Consider the following 21,017-nt stretch of genomic DNA (forward strand, 5'->3'; position numbering starts at 1 on the left):
TTTTGTCCAATTGAAAGTCAAATTTTCACCGAAACAAGTAGAGGTGGCCATCTGTAAGCCAAACGAGAATTAATATTAGCAAAGATGGATATTAATTGAGCCTTTCCCATTTCCGATCCCAGTTACTCATACAACGGGGTATAAGCGAAAGCCAAGAGTATCGAATGTGTTGAAACCTAAGTGGCCCCTATTCAGTACCACGTAGCCTACAGGTACACCTTAAAGAATACTTACCAGGCCAAAATACCGAGTGTTGAATTCCTTCAAAAGTGGCAACACCTGGAAAGCACTGCGGCAACCAATTTATCACCCTGATCTCTAACTATTTACCTCTACACCCAATAAAGCACCGGGACTCAAGACAGTTGTACATCACAAACTTAAGAGAGCGATCGAAGACACTCGCTACACAGAACGCAGGATGGAAGGCTGCAAAGACGATTCTTCAAATAGGCAAAAAAGAGGCTAAAAACAACACAAACATTCACAGCAACGACGACAGGTCGGGTTTTCTTCCTATACTACGGTACAAAACCAAACCAAAGGGTCTTTCAAAGGCCACCGCACTTCCCTTAAAGCCCGGCTCGAAATGGACTGGGATCATGATTAGTGCCAAGTTTGGTTGGGCGTTTTGGGGCATGGCTCTGCATAATGAGTCTGTTGGTAACGGTTGCGATCGTTTGCATTATCTGCGGATCTGTTTGCTCTCAGATCACGCTCAGGCTCGGACTAATATAGATACGTACAGCCTTCGTTTTAAGGTTCGTTTCAGTCATGCCATGGCAAATACTCGAAATAAAAAAAAAGGAAAACTATCAACTTAATCAAACAAGAGTTTGCTTGAATGAATTGACCGAAGTTTCAGGCCATATCAACGATTGTTATGTGAATGATTCAGCTGCTGACCGCCATGTACATACGGAATATTGGCACCATCTAAAGTCGAATAATTATCAAAAAGTAAAAAACTTATATCTGGGCTTTCTAAGAATGTATTGTTTATGTTACTTTTTTGTTTTTGTTTCCGACTAGCGGTAAATATGTTACCCCTAACCCATTCCTATTTTACTACTGAGGGCGTGACAGCCCTTCACAAACAAGTCGTTACACTCTTAAACACCATCAGTTAAATGGAAAATAAGCAGATTATGACAGCTGAGAATACTAGCTAACAGAAAATCATAGTGGGTAAAATGCCTTAGAGGGGATGATTTCGATACCTGGCCAACGGACTAACTTTTTTGTGCATATTGTTCAAAAAATCACTTAAAATTGACACAAACTGAAAGGCTTAAGCTTTGTAACTTTCAAATATGCAACTTTCCCCAATAAAACTATACATGTTTGGAAAGGCCAATTTCAGAGCTTTCAAACAGTATAACATTTATATGGTTTCATAATTCATGGTTCAAGGCAGAACGGGAAACATTACCCCTACCCCTTATATTATAATTTTGTTTAAAAAATCACTTAAAATTGACACAAACTGAAAGGCATAAGTTTTGTAACTTTAAAATATGGACTTTTCCCAATAAAACTATATATGTTTGGAAAGGCCTATTTCAGAGCTTTCAAACGGTATAACATTTATATGGTTTCGTAATTCATGGTTCAAGGCAGAACGGGAAACATTACCCCTACCCCTTATATTAAAAATTTGTTTAAAAAAATGACTTAAAATTGACACAAACTGAAAGGTTTAAGCTTTGTAACTTTAAAATATGGACTTTTCCCAACTAAACTATACATGTTTGGAAAGGCCAATTTCAGAGCTTTCAAACAGTATAACATTTATATGGTTTCATAATTCATGGTTCGAGGCAGAAAGGGAAACATTACCCCTACCCCATATGTTGTAATTTTGTCCTTAAAAATCACTTAAAATTTACACAAACTGAAAGGCATAAGCTTTGTAACTTTAAAATATGGACTTTTCCCAATAAAACTATACATGTTGGGAAGGCCATTTCAGAGCTTTCAAACAGTATAACATTTATATGGTTTCGTAATTCATGGTTCGAGGCAGAAAGGGAAACATTACCCCTACCCCATATGTTGTAATTTCGTTCTTAAAAAATCACTTCAAATCGACACAAACCGAAAGGTTTAAGCTTTGTAACTTTTAAATATGCAACTTTTCCCCATAAATCTACATATTCTTAGAAAGGTCTGGTGCAGCACTTTCAAAAAATGTAACATTTTTATGGTTTCATCATTCATGATTCGAAACAGAAAGGGAAACATTACCCCTACCCCTTATGTTACACACGGATATGTGGCATACCGCGTAATAAGAAAACAAGCTCATGCACCCACTAAATCTCAAGACACATACTTTTAATCTTGTTTTCTTGTTTATTGCACTGAGTTCTTCCAAAAAAATATATAAATACCTTATGAAAAATTGTTTGGAGGAACGGGGAACTAATTATTGGGTGTGAAATTTCGCAAATTTTACGATATACGGCCAATGACCGATATAAAGTCTAATCGACGTTCGGATATTAATTAATCCCTATTAAGTTATATATCTATGAAAAGGCAATGATCTTGGCTTTCTAAAAAGGTAACGGTTATAGTATTTTATTGTTTCTGTTTCCGGCGAGCGGTAGATACGTGACCCCTACCCATCGTTAAAATCCAAGATGGCGGCCAAGATGGCGGCCAAGATGGCGCCAAATGAACCCAATGGGACACGATTTGATTTTGGGAACATCAAAATACATTAAATATAGACCCTAAGGATTACAAAAATGTAGGTTAAAAAAATACATCCATGGGGTGCATGGGAACCCTACCTTCCGACCCGACTAATAGGGATAATTAGCAATACAATTTTTTTGACAAAATGTCACGTGACCTTGGTGACCTTTGACCTCAAATATACATATTTGTCCATAACTCAGTAACCACAAGTGCTACAGCCTTCATGTATGGTATGATGGGACACCTTATGACGCCACATATTGTACCTCATTAATTATGTGCATATCTAATTTTGAGCGAGCCAATAGAGCTAGAGGTCTGATTTTTGGTATATAGGGATAACTTAGCAATACAATTTTTTTGACAAAATGTCACGTGACCTCGGTGACCTTTGACCTCAAATATACATATTTGTCCAAAACTCAGTAACCACAAGTGCTACAGCCTTCATGTATGGTATGATGGGACACCTTATGACGCCACATATTGTACCTCATTAATTATGCGCATATCTAATTTTGAGCGAGCCAATAGAGCTAGAGGTCTGATTTTTGGTATATAGGGATAACTTAGCAATACAATTTTTTTGACAAAATGTCACGTGACCTCGGTGACCTTTGACCTCAAATATACATATTTGTCCATAACTCAGTAACCACAAGTGCTACACCCTTCATGTTTGGTATGTTTGGACACCTTATGACGCCACATACTGTACTTCAATAATTATGCGCATATCTCATTCTGAGTGAGCCAATAGAGCTGGATGTCTGATTTTTGGTATATAGGGATAACTATAGGAGAGAAATTTTTTGACCAAATGTCATGTGACCTCGATGACCTTTTACCTAAAATATATGTTTATGTCAATAAATAAGTAACCACAAGCGCTATGTCCTTTGTATTTAGTAGGATGGAGACCTTATGACAAACACACGCTTTACCTCATTAATTATGTACACATCTAATTCTGGGCAAGCGAATAGAGCTGGAGATCTGATTTTTTGGCATATAGGGATTAATTAGCAATATAATTTTTTTTTTCAAAATGTCATGTGACCTCGATGACCTTTGACCTTGATAATACATATATATGCATATTTCAGTAACCACAAGTTCTATACCCTCCAATTTTGATAGGATATTAGACCTTAAAGTGTGAGTCCTGCCACATTTTGAGAGTTTTTCGTTTGACTTGGGGCATATACTATAGTTCTGGTTGTCAATGAAATTGGTATTAAAGGCCCGTGAGCTGTAACTTTTAACATTTTATTTACCCTAAAATAACCCCCAAACGTCTCGAATGTTGATTGAATTCTTGCAATTAAGCGATATACCCTTCAACTAAAATACTAGGACAGTCACAAACGACACAGAACGCAAGGAATTCTCGCGATTTCGCCTCGTTTTAAATGTACCGCCATTTCGCAAAAGCAGTCACGTGACAAAGAACACAGCAAATGCAACGTCACACGGAGGACGAGAGCGGGATCTTACTGTGTGATACTGCGCGATGTGGGAGCGTGACCCCATTCGCAACTCGCGACAACAATGGAGTCTGCACATGAGGTAATGTAACTTAGCTTATGTCTATTTTGTAAACAAACTCACGTGTTTTCTGCCCCCTCAAACCTAGTATTTAATGCTGATTGTTCTCCAGTTCGATGTTTCATTTGAACAAAGAGGGTGTTACAACAGTTGTAGGCATAAACGATGCGATTGAAATGACAATTTGGCCCGGCCAGGCGGCCGCTGGTCGCAGTCCGGTAAAGCGTACGCTACGGGTAGCTGCCCATCGCGTACGCTAGAGTCTCGTTGTGGTTCGTTGTTTCGCATGGATTTCCAGAACTAGTAATTCGTTTTGAATCTGGATTTACCCAGAATGGTTTTCAGTTAGCGATACGCCGTTCGGGTTTTGTAATTACGAACGTATTCGATTATATTTGACTTGAGTGAGCCATGCGCATGATGCGTGAACCATGAGCGGCATTGACCAAATGCAGTCGATCTTATTTCTGAACACTGTCAATTTCCGAGTCATTTTGCAAACGGATTACTTACTTCACATAGATTCGGAATTATTGTGTGAATAACCTTGAGTTTAACAATGCCTTTCGTGTGTTTTTAGTCAGCTCTAATCGAACTGTTGAGACATACGGCCCCGATCCTACTTCTATGTTTGAGAGGACGAGTTTAGCAAGCTTCGTGATGATTACGGTAGCATTACAACCATGGAGGTAGAAAGAAAGGTACAAGGCGGCTGTGTGATGTGTAGTACAGCTGTAAACTTATGCCAACTCGTTTTAGAAATTTTCTTTTCAAAGCGATGAACTTTGAGCATGGAGAAAACGGCGTTGTTCGCACTTGTGACTATAACGTTGCTATGGTGATACAAAAACAAGGACAAACAGCTGTTTTATTGTGATTTGTATTTACGCCATGGCTTTTGATTGAAGTACAATTTGCTGGGAAATTTGAAGGGTAAACAACACATTTTCAGTGGATTTCTCTAGGGTCTATGATACAACATAAATGACAAAGGTGGTCCTTTTATGCAGTGGCTTTGAAAATGTCAAATATATATGTTATGCATCAAAAGCATATTTCCTTCCAGATTTTTAGTCTGACTTTACACATCTTAATTTCCACCAAGAGTTAACCCAAAGTTTACTTGCCATGTAATGGTCAAGAATTAAAGTAAAGTGTCGACTACTTACTTTGCTTTGTTTAGAAGAGAAGATGGTAACAAAGAAAAACTCAACACTGATCAGTGACCGGCAGAGTGCAGTATATCTACATTTGAATCTCCTTTGTAATTTTTCTGATTCTTTCATTTTGCAGACATCACCGACCGATTCTACTGATAGTTCTGTAATAACTGAATCCCAAGCAAGAAGAGGGAGACAGGGGTAGAGGGAGAGGCACAGGGAGAGGGTGAGGACAGGGATGCAGAGGTTTGGGCAGAGGAAGAGGGGCTAGATGGGGAAGGCTTGTGACAAGAGCAGATGAGGCATTGCGAGATGTGCAGCAACGGAAAAATACTCTTCATGTAAGTAAAATTTTTGCTTTGTATACACACCGTGATAATGGGGCATACAGATTGACATCAGCATATAGCCATCGCAATAACATCATCTTCTTTTCAGGAGATGCTGCAGAAAATGACACCAGAACAGAAGCATGATCTTCTGTTGCAGGTGGTTGAGAGGGACATAAGTTTAATATTTGACTTTGCAGTCCTATCTGAACAGGCTGGAGGATCCCATCCTGGACCTTCACAAAGCAGTCAGGATTGATGTGTCCGTCAAAACTGTCGGCAGATGCCAACCCTTGCTGAGAGAAAATGTTGTGGGGAGGTGCCTGGGCTCTGTATCTCCAGATTGCGAGTCAGCATGTTTATGAACAATGCAAACAAGCAGACAGTTTGCCATGAAATTTTTCTAAGAAAATCATCATACAAGTTATTAGGGAATTCCTACTTTAACCATATTGTCCCTACCCATGATCATTTATGGGCTGAATTGTCAATTTAATGCAATAAATCCAATCAACTGCAAGTCATCCTTTGCGTTTAGATCAGATCTGGTAAACAGTCTTGGTGCATATGTAATAATTGTTATAAATGTGATGAATATCAACTGACTGAGATGGAAAGCCATGTGTGCTGGGCAAATTATTTATGTAATGACTTTTGGATATGTAATGCTCTTGAGTGTTGAGAATGCACTGGCATGGTCACAGAGGAATTCTAAAATGTAAGACGAGACTGTTACATGTGTACATGAAAATCCTCATTTTGGTATTTCAAAGGAAGAACACCTCTCAGAAGATCAGCATAGATACTGTAACAGTGTTACTGTTCTTCCAAAAATATTTTTGAGACAAGCAAACTAGTACCAAACTCAGAACTTTGGGAAAGGAAGTAGAGATCAATGAGAATTTATCCAATAATGGCAAATATACTCAAAAGTAATACATATTGAAACAAATATCATATTTTTCATGATTTCAGAGTTATCTGCCTTGACGAAGGAGTCCTTGCAGTTGCTAGAGCCTATGGATGGATATGATGGCCACCAATGACTTTGATGACTACCACAAGTGCAACAGCAGGGTTATCTCTAAGTTTTATTTCAGGCGGCAGAAATAAAATAACAGGCGGCTGATGAAGAGCGAGGGAGCGGAGCGACCGAGCGGGGGGAGGGTTTGGGAGGGGGTATCCCCCCTCCCAAACGCTGGCGATTTTTTGTGTGACTATGTGTGATTGTGCTTATTTGGTGACACTTGAGCACCTGACTTTCTTTACAATTTATTACCAAAGATCTTGTTAAATTGTTTGAAAAGTAAGGTTTTTAGCATCTCATTTCTCATTTTTTGTGTACCTTTATCAGTAATCATCACCAATTATTGAAATGAAAAAAAAGAACATATTACAAACAAAATGAAAACATATGCTGACATAAACCATGGACGTAACGTCCATGCATAAACAAACTGTTGACTGTACTAAATCTTTCAACGTACGCCTCACTTGAACACCAATTGGCAGTTTTACTCTTTGACATTTCTCACGTTAGAACTTCTAAAATATGCTACCGTTTATTTTGTATTTTGTTAAAATTGTATTTTACCGGCGATAAAGTACAGGAAATAAAACAGAATGCCGAGCACATGACAAGTTTATGAAAATTCGTTTTACGACAGCCTTAAAACGACGCCGTCGGAGTGAACGAAATTTGTTGATCGTTCGTGCATCGTCCGGCACGATCACGATGTTGATGGCATCGGCTCGACATTATACCCGGTACAATCAGCAAATACAAAAACAGTGTTGGTGCTAGGAATATTTTCATTGTAGCCACAGTCTGTTAGTGTGGCTAAAATGATCAAAATTATTTTAGCCACAAGCAATTTTTATTAGCCACACCCAACAAAGCAATTTCACATACAAATTACACAAACCCTATTTTCAATAACGTTTGTACTTTATTATCCGAATATTGGGCCAGGGCTGTTGTACATACACTTTAATTCCTTGACAGGTAAACTGCTGAGCACATTTTCTGCCAATTTTATAGCTGCAGATAATAATGACCAGGAGCACGGTAAAACTCCAGGTCCTTTGTGAAAGTTGTCTGTCCTTCAATTAAAAAAATATTTATTAAACAAAACTTGGTCTTAACTCCGTTCCGATCTATATTTCATGAATACTGGTGAATAAATTGACCCCTCTCTTTATAGACAGGGACAAAAAACTTTTACCTTTATTATGACACAAACAACAAAATAGAGTTATGTGAACAAAACTTGCACAACATGTTATGAAAAAAATCATCAAAGTATAATCATTGGCCATAATTGTTCCTCTTTTTTATTTTTTACATGATTTAAAAACAGCTATATACCGTTATCTTTTGAAAATTAATTAAATTCGCAAACTCAGTGAAAAATCAAAAGAGCATTTCGTCAATACCACAAACCTATGGTCAACCGACTCACCTGTAGTCTCACATTTTATACTTCCATGCACAGACAAAAACCTGGCTGAAATTCGCAAACTCAGTGAAAAATCAAAAGAGCATTTCGTCAATACCACAAACCTATGGTCAACCGACTCATCTGTAGTCTCACATTTTATACTTCCATGCACAGACAAAAACCTTGCTGAAATTTGTTCGACCATGGTCTAGACCGTGGTTCGTCTGTCTTTGTTCTCTTCTCGGTGGTTTCCTTATTTCCTTTTTTTCGTAAGCTATTTTAAACCTAGTTTCTTTCCCAGCTGAGAACAATCAATAAACTATTTGTAGTTGGCAATCATAGCCCGGGATCGTAGCTGCCCGCAAGCCGCATCGCATCGTACCTTGCATTCGTAACACATTTGCATTGTTTGGGTGTCTCGAAACTACCCAAACCGTACACGGACCGGAGTATACAAACTGGGGATCTTGAAACTTTTTGACGCATGCTCATTTAAGCTCTGGGCAAAGTCCAACGCGATCATTTTAGTCTGTCAGTTGCATGGTCATTTTAGAAACTCTGCCGTTGATCATTGGTTGACGTACGACAAAGCAACGAATTATTTTGTTCAAAGGCTAGATATTTAAATGACTGAATATTTCGATAGTCTGACCGATCTAACAGTTATTATGATACGTTAAAAGTGACAGAACCGGCGTGATTAACGAGGGTGCACGCTGTTTGGAATACTTTCTGAACTGCTGGCCAGCGCGGCGTGAACTCAAATTACCCTTCAAGGCTTCATGCTTGCATCCTGACGCGACGTACGTGGTCAAATGTTTCGTACGATGCTTGCAGCGTTTGTGCTGGAAAATTTGGATTGCGGAAAATAACGTAGACTTATTTGTAAAAACGACTAGTTGTTAGAATGGTAGGCTACATAAATAATCCAGCACAAATTTTGGAGCGATCACAATGAACACCCGCATGTCGAAATTCTTGGTCCTCAGGGAAAACCGTCGGTCTGGGATTGCAGGACTGACGTGACTTTCGAAGGTGTCTGGGGTCAACACGGCACCCGGTCACGGAAACACAGTCCATGTAGCCGACAATGAGATGCAAATGGTCTCCTCAACTAACTTTCAGCTGGTTCTTCACTTTCTACTATTTTTATAGTATTCGGTCACGAGCTTTCGCCACGCGTGGCGAAGGCGTAGCAATTTTTTTCGCCACATCGGACATTTATTCGCAATTTGCGACTGTGGCGAACGTTAGCAAGGCTTCAGTGAAAATGCGACATATTGTACTTTACTAGTGTGACACCAGCCGGCAGGTCACGTGCTATTTTGACTTGCCAGGCGGCTATTTTCGCCGGCTGCCGGCTTTTAGCGAGAACACTGAACAGGCATGCTGCATACCAGCAATTTATTTTGTGGGAGCATGGGAAACCTGGCGCAGGAAACTGTAGAGTGATACCAGGTTGCTGTGTTTGGGCAATAAGAGATAAATATCCTGATCAGTTTGGTCAATATACAGGGACCTGGGTTCATTCCAACACATTTTGCATAAAGGGAATTGCACGCATCATTTTACAAGTGATATAGCCACAAACTGATGACGTCAAAACTGCCATACACGATACACAGTGCCATAACTTTCAGGGCGTCTGTGTCTTGTGTACAGTGATTTGATGTAATCAGTTTGTGGCTATACCACTTGTAAAATGGTGCTGAATTGCATAATTGTGACCAAATTATAACAAGATATATAGCTCATTTAACCCAAACACAGCAGCTTGGTTACCTCCCATTTGGCACAGTACTTGATATTTCCTATACATGTTAATCATGATTTATACACTCAGAGACTCTTCAGTGAAATCTACAAAGTCTCCCCTGTGTACACAAATCACAGACTGGTTTCTTTAATTCTGAAAATGTACTTTTAAGGACACCATTCTTCTAAATTGCCATTTTAAATGACTCAGAAAATTATGCTTGATTGAGAGAGGAGATAGTATTTTCATAAATTTCCAACTGATTGTGTCCTCAGCCATACAGAATGTGATTGAAAGTAGGGAGACTAGTTGCACCTGTTTCATGATACAAAAGGATATTGTTTCCCCATCCACCAGAAAGACAAAAGAAATTTACATGCTGACTTTTCTATCTAAGAGAATGACCTCTTCAGTTTGTCATAAATTGCTCACCAAAAGTATGGCATTTGTCTAGAGGGTTTGCCTTATTGCTTTCAGGCAGAACTGAAAAAGTTACAAAAATTCTAATGTCGTGTGTAGAAATCAAACCAAATTGTGGGAATTTATTGTGTGGTGTATGTATATATACCAGGGGGAAGTCTCATGAACTGTACTGTTTTAATTTGTTGACCTCAACATATCATGTATACCGTACCATCCATTGTATTGGTAACTGTTGTGTGTCAAGTAGTTGTGGAGTACAGTTGGCTTTGGCCAAACAACTGTATCACCCTTTCATGGTGATGTGTATTGGTGTGCCACATTTCTCATTTCATGTACAAATTTGAATATCTGCTTCCATCAAATTCATCAATGGCTATCTTCATGTCTACGGAGCAACTGATGTGAATTTTTAACGCAAAGTTTTATATGTACACTTATTGTTGTACACGTTTATTTGCATACATGTCATGTATTTACAGAGACACTCGTCCAATAACCAGGATTTTGCCAGTCCTGGGGACAGACATTCCTCAATGTGACAAGACATTCAGTGCAATCATTGTCCTAATTTTTTTTTTATTTCCTGCCTGAGTTCCCAGTAAAGTACCCGAATTCAGCCTATAAATAGGGGTTAGACCTGAAAGGGATTTACCCTAATTGTACATGAATTTTTTCTTATTTGAATGTTTTATCTTGCATGCTTACTGTCTCATTTACTGTAAAAAAGGTGAAAGCTTTTTTTAAGATTGAAAACAGTGACGATGTGTTGAATAAAAGGTAACATTTTAAAATGTATACAATTGTCATGCTTTTTAAGAAAGTTTACATCTCTACTAAAAGGGAAGATGGTAAATGTATCCATATAGAGTACTTTCTGTACATCACAACTTGGGCAGCTACAGCATACTGAAGACACCATTCAATTCACAACATTGCACGGTAGTTTGCAAAACCTGAAACTGAAAGGAATAAAATGTTAGCAGACTTGTGTGATGAAAATTGAAGAAAAAGGCTGAACAATCTAAACATCTGGCATTATCAGTTTTTTGCTTGTCACCATGACCGAATGGCTGAAGTAAGTCTACAATCATGAGGTTTGAGTGTCCATGGATAAACAGAAACACAGTAAGTGAGGCTACCCACAATTCTCCATGATCTGTACACACGGAGATCACTAACTGAACTGAAGCAAATTTCTTCTGTACAGAGAACAACTCAGTCCATATTTTAAAATTCTGGCAACATAGTTCTGATAATCATAATTTTCTGATTTCTCCCTGTGAATAATGAGAAGATCAACCCCTTTTCCGCGGAGGAGATAGCAATTTTGTAATTTTGTCGACATAGATTTTTGACAGTCATACACAATATTTTCAAGGAAACTAAGGGAATAAGTTGATTTTTTTTAATGTTCGTAACAAAGGAAATTTGCATGTCTGACAGGTGGTATGATGAGACCATCTTAGTTGCTGATAACTTTATCTTGACAAGCGTGCAATTTTTAGCACCTCCAAACATCGACTTCTCATTCAATTTATTCTTGAATTTTAAACATAATCAATAATTTTGGAACATAGTTTTAACAAATAATCCTGAACTTAAATTGCAAGTTAAAAATTGTTAAGAAACTGATAAAATTGAAAAAGCCTTTAGCAAAAAAATATCTGAGTGAACAAATCAAGGGGAATTGTGGGTAGCCTCACTTACTGTGAGAAAGTGGTTACTTTACAAATATGTTTACATTATATTTTGGCTCAAGACAGATACACTTGTAAAGCAAATGGAATTTTTTACTTTGCTTGAAAGGATCGGTAGTTACACCTTAATTGAATCATGTTGAATACAAATCTTAAATCGTCACTTCCTACTACCATAGACCCTCTTTTTTAGTGTCTGTGCTACTACTAACAAGTATTTTCTGACTCATTAAGCAAAGATGTATCCATAGTTCGGACAATTTATACAGAAAGGTTACACAACAGGATAATTTATTTCCCATGACCAGATGAAACTGATGATGTGCACGAAATTTCTTGCTGTACTGGCTCAACACAGGTGCAGCCAATTAACAATGCACTTTTAAAGGGGTCATTACTATGACAAGATATATTGTGCATTACAAGTAATGTGAACTGACTAATTTTAAGTCATGAGAGTAATTAATTAGTTGTTCATAATTTGCCCTGTCACTGAAAATTTTTCGACTTGCTCTCCCGCACTCAAACTTCATTTTTACCCTCTCCCCACTTATTTTTGCCTGTTTCCCCTCCCCACTGTCAATTTTGAAGCTCCCCTGCCTGTGGCGGAAAAACTTGCCTATTTCCCTGCCCTGCAAAACAATTCCCCCCTAAATTTCGTCATTCCATTTCCCCTGCAGACATGGAGCTACCCTACCCTGTGATGAAAAACCTGTTGATTTTCCCCAGCCGCTGCCCTGTGAAAAAATTTCCCCTTAAAACATAATGGCTCAACTTCCCGTCCCCGTTTTAAAAGTAGCTCCCCCTCTCCTCGTTTTTCGCAAAGCCCTGTCCCCGGGACAACCAACCGATATCTGCCCTGCCCGACAATAAAAATAAAATTTGCTCCCCTGCCAGCTAAAAATATGTTCCCTACCCAAGCAAAATAAATAGTTCCCCTGCCCTCAAATATTGCTGTAGCTCCGTTAGCTGCACCTGTCACCACATATTATGAGAGCCGATGTTTGCCAACTCGTAACATGCGCTTAGAACTGGCGGTATTAAAGACAGTAGCAATAGCAGTCGCTTGGTCCGGGGAGGACAGTGACTGTTTACTTCGATTCTTGTTGTAACTGCGACAAGATGTGTGAAACGATTCAGTACATAACTCACTGTGTTGTAAAAGCTTACCGTACGCGAGTATGAGATTTGTTGTGATTTCTATTCAAGCTATGGTGTTTCCTAGCATTTGGAGAGTCAAAAGTTGATCTTTCAAAGGCTAAAACGTGACCTTCTTCGAATATTAATACATGTATAGTGAATTTATCAAGGCATCGTTGCACAACCCATGGTGCGTCAAGCACTCGCACGCACTATTCGACACGGTATATTGTGTGTACAGTCACTCGCTGTCCGGTCCTATACTTACCAATCAATTAACTCCTCCGCCAAATCGGGATTTGCAAGCCCTGTTTTTTCCTCTAACTGAAGCCATCTCCCGATCTGGTTTTCGATGTCTAGTTTGCTAGGGCGTTTAGACGCATTACTGCGTTGTTGTCTCCATTCCTTGTCACAATCCGATATGACCGGGCGTACGTTTCCCACTGTGAGACGCCATTTTCTTGTGAGGAATCTAATGCGCATGCGCAACACTCACACTTTATGTGTACTCTTGCGAACTCAAGCCATGGGCGCCGCCATAATCGGGTGCGGCACCGTTTTATTATTTGACTCGTTCAAAGTTACACGTGCGATTTGAGCACGTGGCCAATAACACGTCTTTGCACACCCTTCAGTAAGTTAATACACATGAACTTATTCTAATTTGAATGTAAAATCATGGAAATAATGCAAAAGTTACAGCTCATGTGCCTTTAACTCCTCCGCCAAATCGGGATTTGCAAGCCCTGTTTTTTCCTCTAACTGAAGCCATCTCCCGATCTGGTTTTCGATGTCTAGTTTGCTATGGCGTTTAGACGCATTACTGCGCTGTTGTCTCCATTCCTTGTCAGAATCTGATATGACCGGGCGTGCGTTTCCCACTGTGAGACGCCATTTTCTTGTGAGGAATCTAATGCGCATGCGCAACACTCACACTTTATGTGTACTCTTGCGAACTCAAGCCATGGGCGCCGCCATAATCGGGTGCGGCACCGTTTTATTATTTGACTCGTTCAAAGTTACACGTGCGATTTGAGCACGTGGCCAATAACACGTCTTTGCACACCCTTCAGTAAGTTAATACACATGAACTTATTCTAATTTGAATGTAAAATCATGGAAATAATGCAAAAAGTTACAGCTCATGTGCCTTTATAAAACAAACATTTACACACAACTGAAGCTTATTTGAGCGGTTTTCAGACGGTTGTATTCTGTTATTTCGACGAAAACACAGGAAAAGTTGCACTTTTCGATTTCCAACATGGCGACATTTTCCGGAAATTGCCGAGCTCGCCCCGTTTTGGCGTAGGTAGCTGTGACGTCACTAATAGAATGGGTGATGGTGACTTCGTGCATTGACTATGGAGATAGTGATAATTTCATGAGTGAAAGCAGTGCAACTGAGAATATCATCGTCACAGAAGATATGCACAGCTGTTCAGAATTTACAGGCCTGCAAATTTTAAACAGTCGGAACCTTAACCTAAACGAGAACAAGAGCGGAACTCTTGTTGACCGTCGCGTCAGTGACAAGCCCACCGTGACCACAGTCAAACACACCAGTGCACTACCGTACACACAACCGCAAGCTAACAAAATATAAATATAAGTCTGGAGTTGCCATCCCACCTTATTATTTCTTCTCAACACAAATTGCCTCGTTCAAAATCTGTATATAAAAATTTGAATTACACCATGACGCTTGTAGATAAATGTAGTAGAGATCAAGTTGAAAATTGTCCACCTTTCATAACACAGATCTTTCCTATCATCACAGCTGGAAGTGGAACAGGCTGAGGGTCATGTTAGCATAAACACCAAAGGTAGTATTCTCGCCGCAAAATCTTCAGTTTGGCGTTATAAAACCTCACATGAACATTGGCACTTTTAAAAATATGTGACCGTAAAGACATGTCTAGCCAAATTCTCGGAAGAGATAAATTAAAATTGACATGATGTAAATATCGGGCACACTGGCACCTGAGGCCGGGCGGCTCAGCCGGCCATTTCTGTGACGGAGTGATCAGCTACGCTTCCGCAGTTTTTTTCTTGATTAAGTGTCAGCGATATAAAGCACAGTGTTCATTGTTTCATGACTGCGGAATTCTCAAAGAAGCTAAAATATTTTAGGGGAGACTTAGTCGGGCAGAAGGCAAAAGATGACGACAATGCGACTGCTTCGTCAACAGTATCAAACTTCTTTGCTACACGTTGTGTCACTGTTACTGGCAGCGCCGTGCTGTACTATTATACACAACCTATCGTTCAGTCTCGCAAAGAGTCAGTCATCACTACGTAAACTTTTAGGAATATAAAATTAGATATCTCCTAACGTTATTAATTATAGAGTCACACATGCATGAGATCTGGTACTTGTATTCGTTTATTTATTTACAATCACTTTCGTAAAGCATCTGAATCGGCGATCAGTCTTTGGGGGGTGCATACTTCTCCGCGGCCCCCGCATCCTTGACATGTTTTGGGCAACCTGTCGCAGTCTTGCTGCTGTTCTCGCTCTTGTCCACAGTTGATGATGATACACGCGAAGCTTTCTGGTGACAATGGTCGTATTGGTACGGCATTGCGATACATAATCGATGTAGTAACTCCAGGAATTAAAGTCTATCTTACCGTACATCTGGCTTCCGAACCGTGTTTATTCTAAGTCACGGCACTCGAAAATGTGCACCGCAGAAAACGCTTGTCTGAATGCCTCTTTTCCGACCCTTTCGTGTTATTTTGTCAAATGCGGCTAATACTTCATCCTAAAATGCAATAAACTGACAATGGCTGCAGTTACTTCAGCCACCAAAGGCGTAACTTCTCACCATGTTGAAGCCACGCGGTAAGCATTCGCTATGGCCGAGGTGAACACACTCACTCGTACATTCTATTAGTTACGTCATTTCCGGTGGCAATGCCCGCGAATTCCGAAACGACCCGAATGGCAGCTAACTTCAAAGTCGCACAACATATTGCATTTTAATAATATTTAACCGCGTCGTTTCATTGGGGTGATGCATTTATTTGATAAAGTAGGGTGGCAAAATCATATAGCATGGCTCATTTTAAGCAAAATTAACTTTGAATTTATGCGGGACATACACTTTAAGATGTCACATCTTGTACCTCATTTATAATGCGCATATGTATTTCTTGGCTGGCCAATACTGCTAGAGGTCTGATCTTTTTTCCCGATTTAGAACCATAACTTAGACATGCCTCATGTGTTTCAAATTGGGAACAACGACATAGACCTATGTGCCCATAGATCTCAACATATACACTCCAGTGATACTTCTTAATGACCACATTTTCCTGCCCCATCAAGACTAATACTCCTATTACAAGTGGGGACTATGTCGTTGTAAATGACTTGAGAATGGTTGTATCACAGTATTCGATATATCTAATTCTGTATTTTTTCCATTTTATATTCTGAATAATTACATTAAACATATTTCACTGTCTCCAGTACATTTCATTTAAGTATTTTCACTTCATGCACTTTATCCCTTTCACACATGTTCAAATATCTGACCAGAGAAAAAACACTAAATAGTCCAGGATGGGAGCTACAGTGTCATTGACGCTATTTTTGTTATTTATGAACTTCTATAGGTTACACCCATCATCCGCGTATGCCCAAAACATTGCAAAGTGCAATGCAAATCGTGCAAACCAATCGTGTATCGTGCACACCTAACATGTACGGACCTAATGTGTCTAAAATGTCTAACGTGTCTGTCATTTTAGGTTCTCCACATGAGTCGAAATCTATCATGCCAATCGTGCAAACCTATCGTGTATCGTGCACACCTAACGTGTACGGACCTAACGTGTCTAAAATGTCTAACCTGTATGTCATTTTAGGTTCTCAACATGAGTCAAAATCTACCATGCCAATCATGCAAACCTATCGTGTATCGTGCACACCTAACGTGTACGGAACTAACGTGTCTAAAATGTCTAACGTGTATGTCATTTTAGGTTTTCAAAATCAGTCAAATCTACCATGCCAATCATGCAAACCTATCGTGTATCGTGCAGACCTAACGTGTACGGACCTAACGTGTCTAAAATGTCTAACGTGTATATCATTTTAGGTTTTCAACATGAGTCAAAATGTATCATGCCAATCGTGCAAACCTATCTTGTAACATGCCAACCTACCATGTACCGACCTAACGTGTCTAAAGTGTCTAACGTGCAGACTTTTACTGTGTTTAGTCATGCACGTTTGCCTTACACGTTTGGGTTCTATAATGTACAGTGGCATACAATTGCCCATAGCACGTTAGCTTCAACAATGTGAAACATGCATTTTCACCAACTACTGGCCATAGCTCCAGTTTGATTGTCCATATAAGCCTGTTAACATTGTAGAAAGAAGTCTATTTCTCTGGTACTACCATAGGGTGTTGTAGAAATGACCGTCTCCAGGGGTAGGGGCGCATTAAGGTGCGGAATTGTGTTTTTATCGTTTTAGAAAGTTTAGCTGGAAGTTTAGAAAGCTAAATTAGAATTGTCTAAATCTAAATCTAAACTTAGAAAGTTTAGCCAGAAACGATAATTATCGCTTTCTAAATAGCGTTCTAAATTTAGAAATTAGCTGAAGTTTAGAAAGTCGGGCCTTGGGTGAAACATTTCTTCCAAGGATATATCGGATAAAACGATAATTATCACTTTCTAAATAGCGTTCTAAGTTTAGAAATTAGCTGAAGTTTAGAAAGTCGGGCCTTGGGTGAAAAAATTTGTTCGAGGATATATCGGATAAAAACGATAATTATCACTTTCTAAATAGCGTTCTAAGTTTAGAAATTAGCTGAAGTTTAGCTGAAGTTTAGAAAGTCGGACCTTAGGTTGAAATTTTTTTCCAAGGATATATCCATGGAGGTAGTACTACCTCCATGATATATCGGATAAAAACGATAATTATCACTTTCTAAATAGCGTTCTAAGTTTAGAAATTAGCTGTAGTTTAGAAAGTCGGGCCTTAGGTTGAATTTTTTCCCAAGGATATATCGGATAAAAACGATAATTATCACTTTCTAAATAGCGTTCTAAGTTTAGAAATTAGCTGAAGTTTAGAAAGTCGGGCCTTGGGTGAAAAATTTCTTCCAAGGATATATCGGATAAAAACGATAATTATCACTTTCTAAATAGCGTTCTAAGTTTAGAAATTAGCTGAAGTTTAGAAAGTCGGGCCTTGGCTGAAAAAATTTGTTCTAGGATATATCGGATAAAAACGATAATTATCACTTTCTAAATAGCGTTCTAAGTTTAGTAGAAATTAGCTGAAGTTTAGAAAATCGGGCCTTGGGTGAAAAAAATTTGTTCGAGGATATGTCGGATAGAATCAGGAAAATACTGTATCAGTTTTGCCAAGCGGCAAATCCAAAGCTCAAATGTTTTTTTCCATAAACTCGCGAGAAAAGCACCCCTTATTGAATTGACCATTGCAACGGGCAAGATGAATGTCATGAAGTAGAGAAATGTGGCTCTGAGTGAGCGATGACGAAAAATTGTGAATGTTTATTCTTTGACCGTCAAAAACAAAGACTGTCAAATAGCCACCGCTAGTGTTAATGACAAATAAACCAGATGTGTGACGTGAAGACGAATGTAAATAACCATACTGCCACAATTCGCATGACCAAGGTGTGTTCAGACACAGACAAGAAGAGGGTCAGATAGTTCCACGACAATCGTGTCCATTGTGGTGCAAATTAATGCTAATAGCCTTATCAATGCCTCATTAGCATTAACTTGAAGCACAAATTGACGCGCGCGATCGTAATTGAACACACCTTGGTCATTAGAACTGTGGTAGTATTGTTCCATTTTTGGTTTATTGGACAAGCTCATTTGAGCTTTGGATTTTAAAACTTACTTCTGGGGGAAACGGATAGTATTTTCCGGGTTCTACAAGAAACTCCTACATACTCACACTTTTTACTTTAATAAAAACACTTGGGAATATACAGATGACAACAGAAACGTTGTATCAGCCTTTTTTCCGACATATTCTTGGAAAAGTTTGCGGGACTTCATCTCACGCACTCCACATTTCACTGTGAGCACGCAGCCTGGAGATGGCAGCCTGGCCGGCAACACTTTTGATAGGGCCAATGCATAATTTGGAGGTACTATCTCGTCGGTCTATTGGACAAGTCACATTTCAGCTTTGGCTTTTAGAACTTGCTTCTGGGGAAAACTGATTGTATTTTCCAGGTTCTACAAGACTGCTCCTACAAGCTCACACTTTTCCCCTTGAAACACTAGGGCATATACAGATGACAACAGAAATGGTGTACCAACGTTTTTATCCGATATATCCTTCGAAAATGTTTTCCACTGACTCCGACTTTCTAAACTACAGCTAATTTCTAAACTTAGAACGCTATTTAGAAAGCGATAATTATCGTTTTTATCCGATATATCCTTGGAAAACTTTTTCCACTCCAACCCCGACTCTCTAAACTACAGCTATTTCTAAACTTAGAACGCTATTTAGAAAGCGATAATTATCGTTTTTATCCGATATATCAAGGAAAAATTGTTTTCACTTCAGGCCCCATTTTCTGAATGATTCAATCTTTTACTGTGAGCACGCAGCTGGAAGATGGCGGCCTGGCCGGCAACACATTTGATAAGACCATTAGCATAAATTTGCATTAATCAGCACAAATGGACGCGATCGTTGTGGACAAAGATAATCTCAACACACCTTGGTCATTTAAGTTTGGCAATATGGTCACTTTTATTTACATTCGTCTTCACGTCACACAGCTGGTTTATTTGCAATATACACTAGCCGGGAAGTTGCTTGACCAGACCTTGAAAAACAAACATTTACAATTTTTCTTCACAAATTTTGTTTTAAGCTGACTCACTGTCATATTTCTCTACTTCGTAACATTATACTTCTTGCCTAATGCAATGAGCAGAAGGTATAGTATCTCGGGCATCACATTTGAGATTTCGATTGTAAAACTTACTTCAGGGGAAAACTGATAGTATTTTCCTGGTTCTACAATAATTCTGCTACAAGCTCGCAGATTTTCATCCGATTTATTCTGGAAAAAGTTTCACTTCAGGCCCGGATTTCTTAATGACGCCATATTGTACTGCGAGCACGCAGCTGCCAGGTGATGGCAACCACAGGGGCAACACGTTTGATAAGGCCATTAGCATTAATTTGCATCATTACTTAATCTGCTCCTGTCGTGGAACTAAGATAATCCCAACACACCTTGGTCATTTGAACTGTGGCAGTCTGGTTACTTTTACGGTATTTACATTTGTCTTCAAGACACACAACTGGTTTATTTGTCATAAGCAATAGCCGGGTGGTTATTCGACAGACTTTGTTTTTGAGGGACAAAACAAACATTTACAATTACTCCTCACAAATTGTGTTTGTGTTTACTCACTGTCACATTTCCCTACTTAGTAACTTTAAACTTCTTGCCCAATGGTAAATTTTATAGGAAGTAGACTATCTCGGTGGTCTATTGGATAAGTCATATTTGAGCTTCGCATTTTAAAAATTACTTCTTTGGGAAACTAATAGTATTTTCCTGGTTCTACGAGACTACTCCTACAAGCTCACACATTTTCCCTTGAAACAATGGGAAAAAAATACACATTTAAAACCAAATGCTGAACCAACGTTTTCATCAAACATATCATAAACTACAGCTAATTTCTAAACTTAGAACGCTATTTAGAAAGTGATAATTATCGTTTTATCCGATATATCCTTGGAAAAAAAATTTCAACCTAAGGCCCGACTTTCTAAACTTCAGCTA

General features: G+C 39.0%; 2 long non-coding RNA genes across 2 annotated transcripts; one reads left to right on the forward strand and one right to left on the reverse strand.

Annotated features, from left to right (window-relative positions):
* The first annotated feature begins 4,234 nt into the window (after positions 1 to 4,234).
* LOC139139913 (uncharacterized) lies at positions 4,235 to 6,891 on the forward strand. Its single transcript, XR_011553904.1, has 3 exons — positions 4,235 to 4,275; positions 5,548 to 5,755; positions 6,719 to 6,891. It is a non-coding gene; the product is annotated as an uncharacterized lncRNA (long non-coding RNA).
* A 3,892-nt stretch (positions 6,892 to 10,783) lies between these two features.
* On the reverse strand, positions 10,784 to 13,833 carry LOC139139919 (uncharacterized). Its single transcript, XR_011553905.1, has 2 exons — positions 13,469 to 13,833; positions 10,784 to 11,322 (listed from the first exon to the last, which is right to left on the reverse strand). It is a non-coding gene; the product is annotated as an uncharacterized lncRNA (long non-coding RNA).
* Between the last annotated feature and the right edge of the window lie 7,184 nt (positions 13,834 to 21,017).

Source organism: Ptychodera flava, chromosome 1, assembly GCF_041260155.1.
Source record: "Ptychodera flava strain L36383 chromosome 1, AS_Pfla_20210202, whole genome shotgun sequence".
NCBI classification, from domain to species: Eukaryota; Metazoa; Hemichordata; class Enteropneusta; family Ptychoderidae; genus Ptychodera; species Ptychodera flava.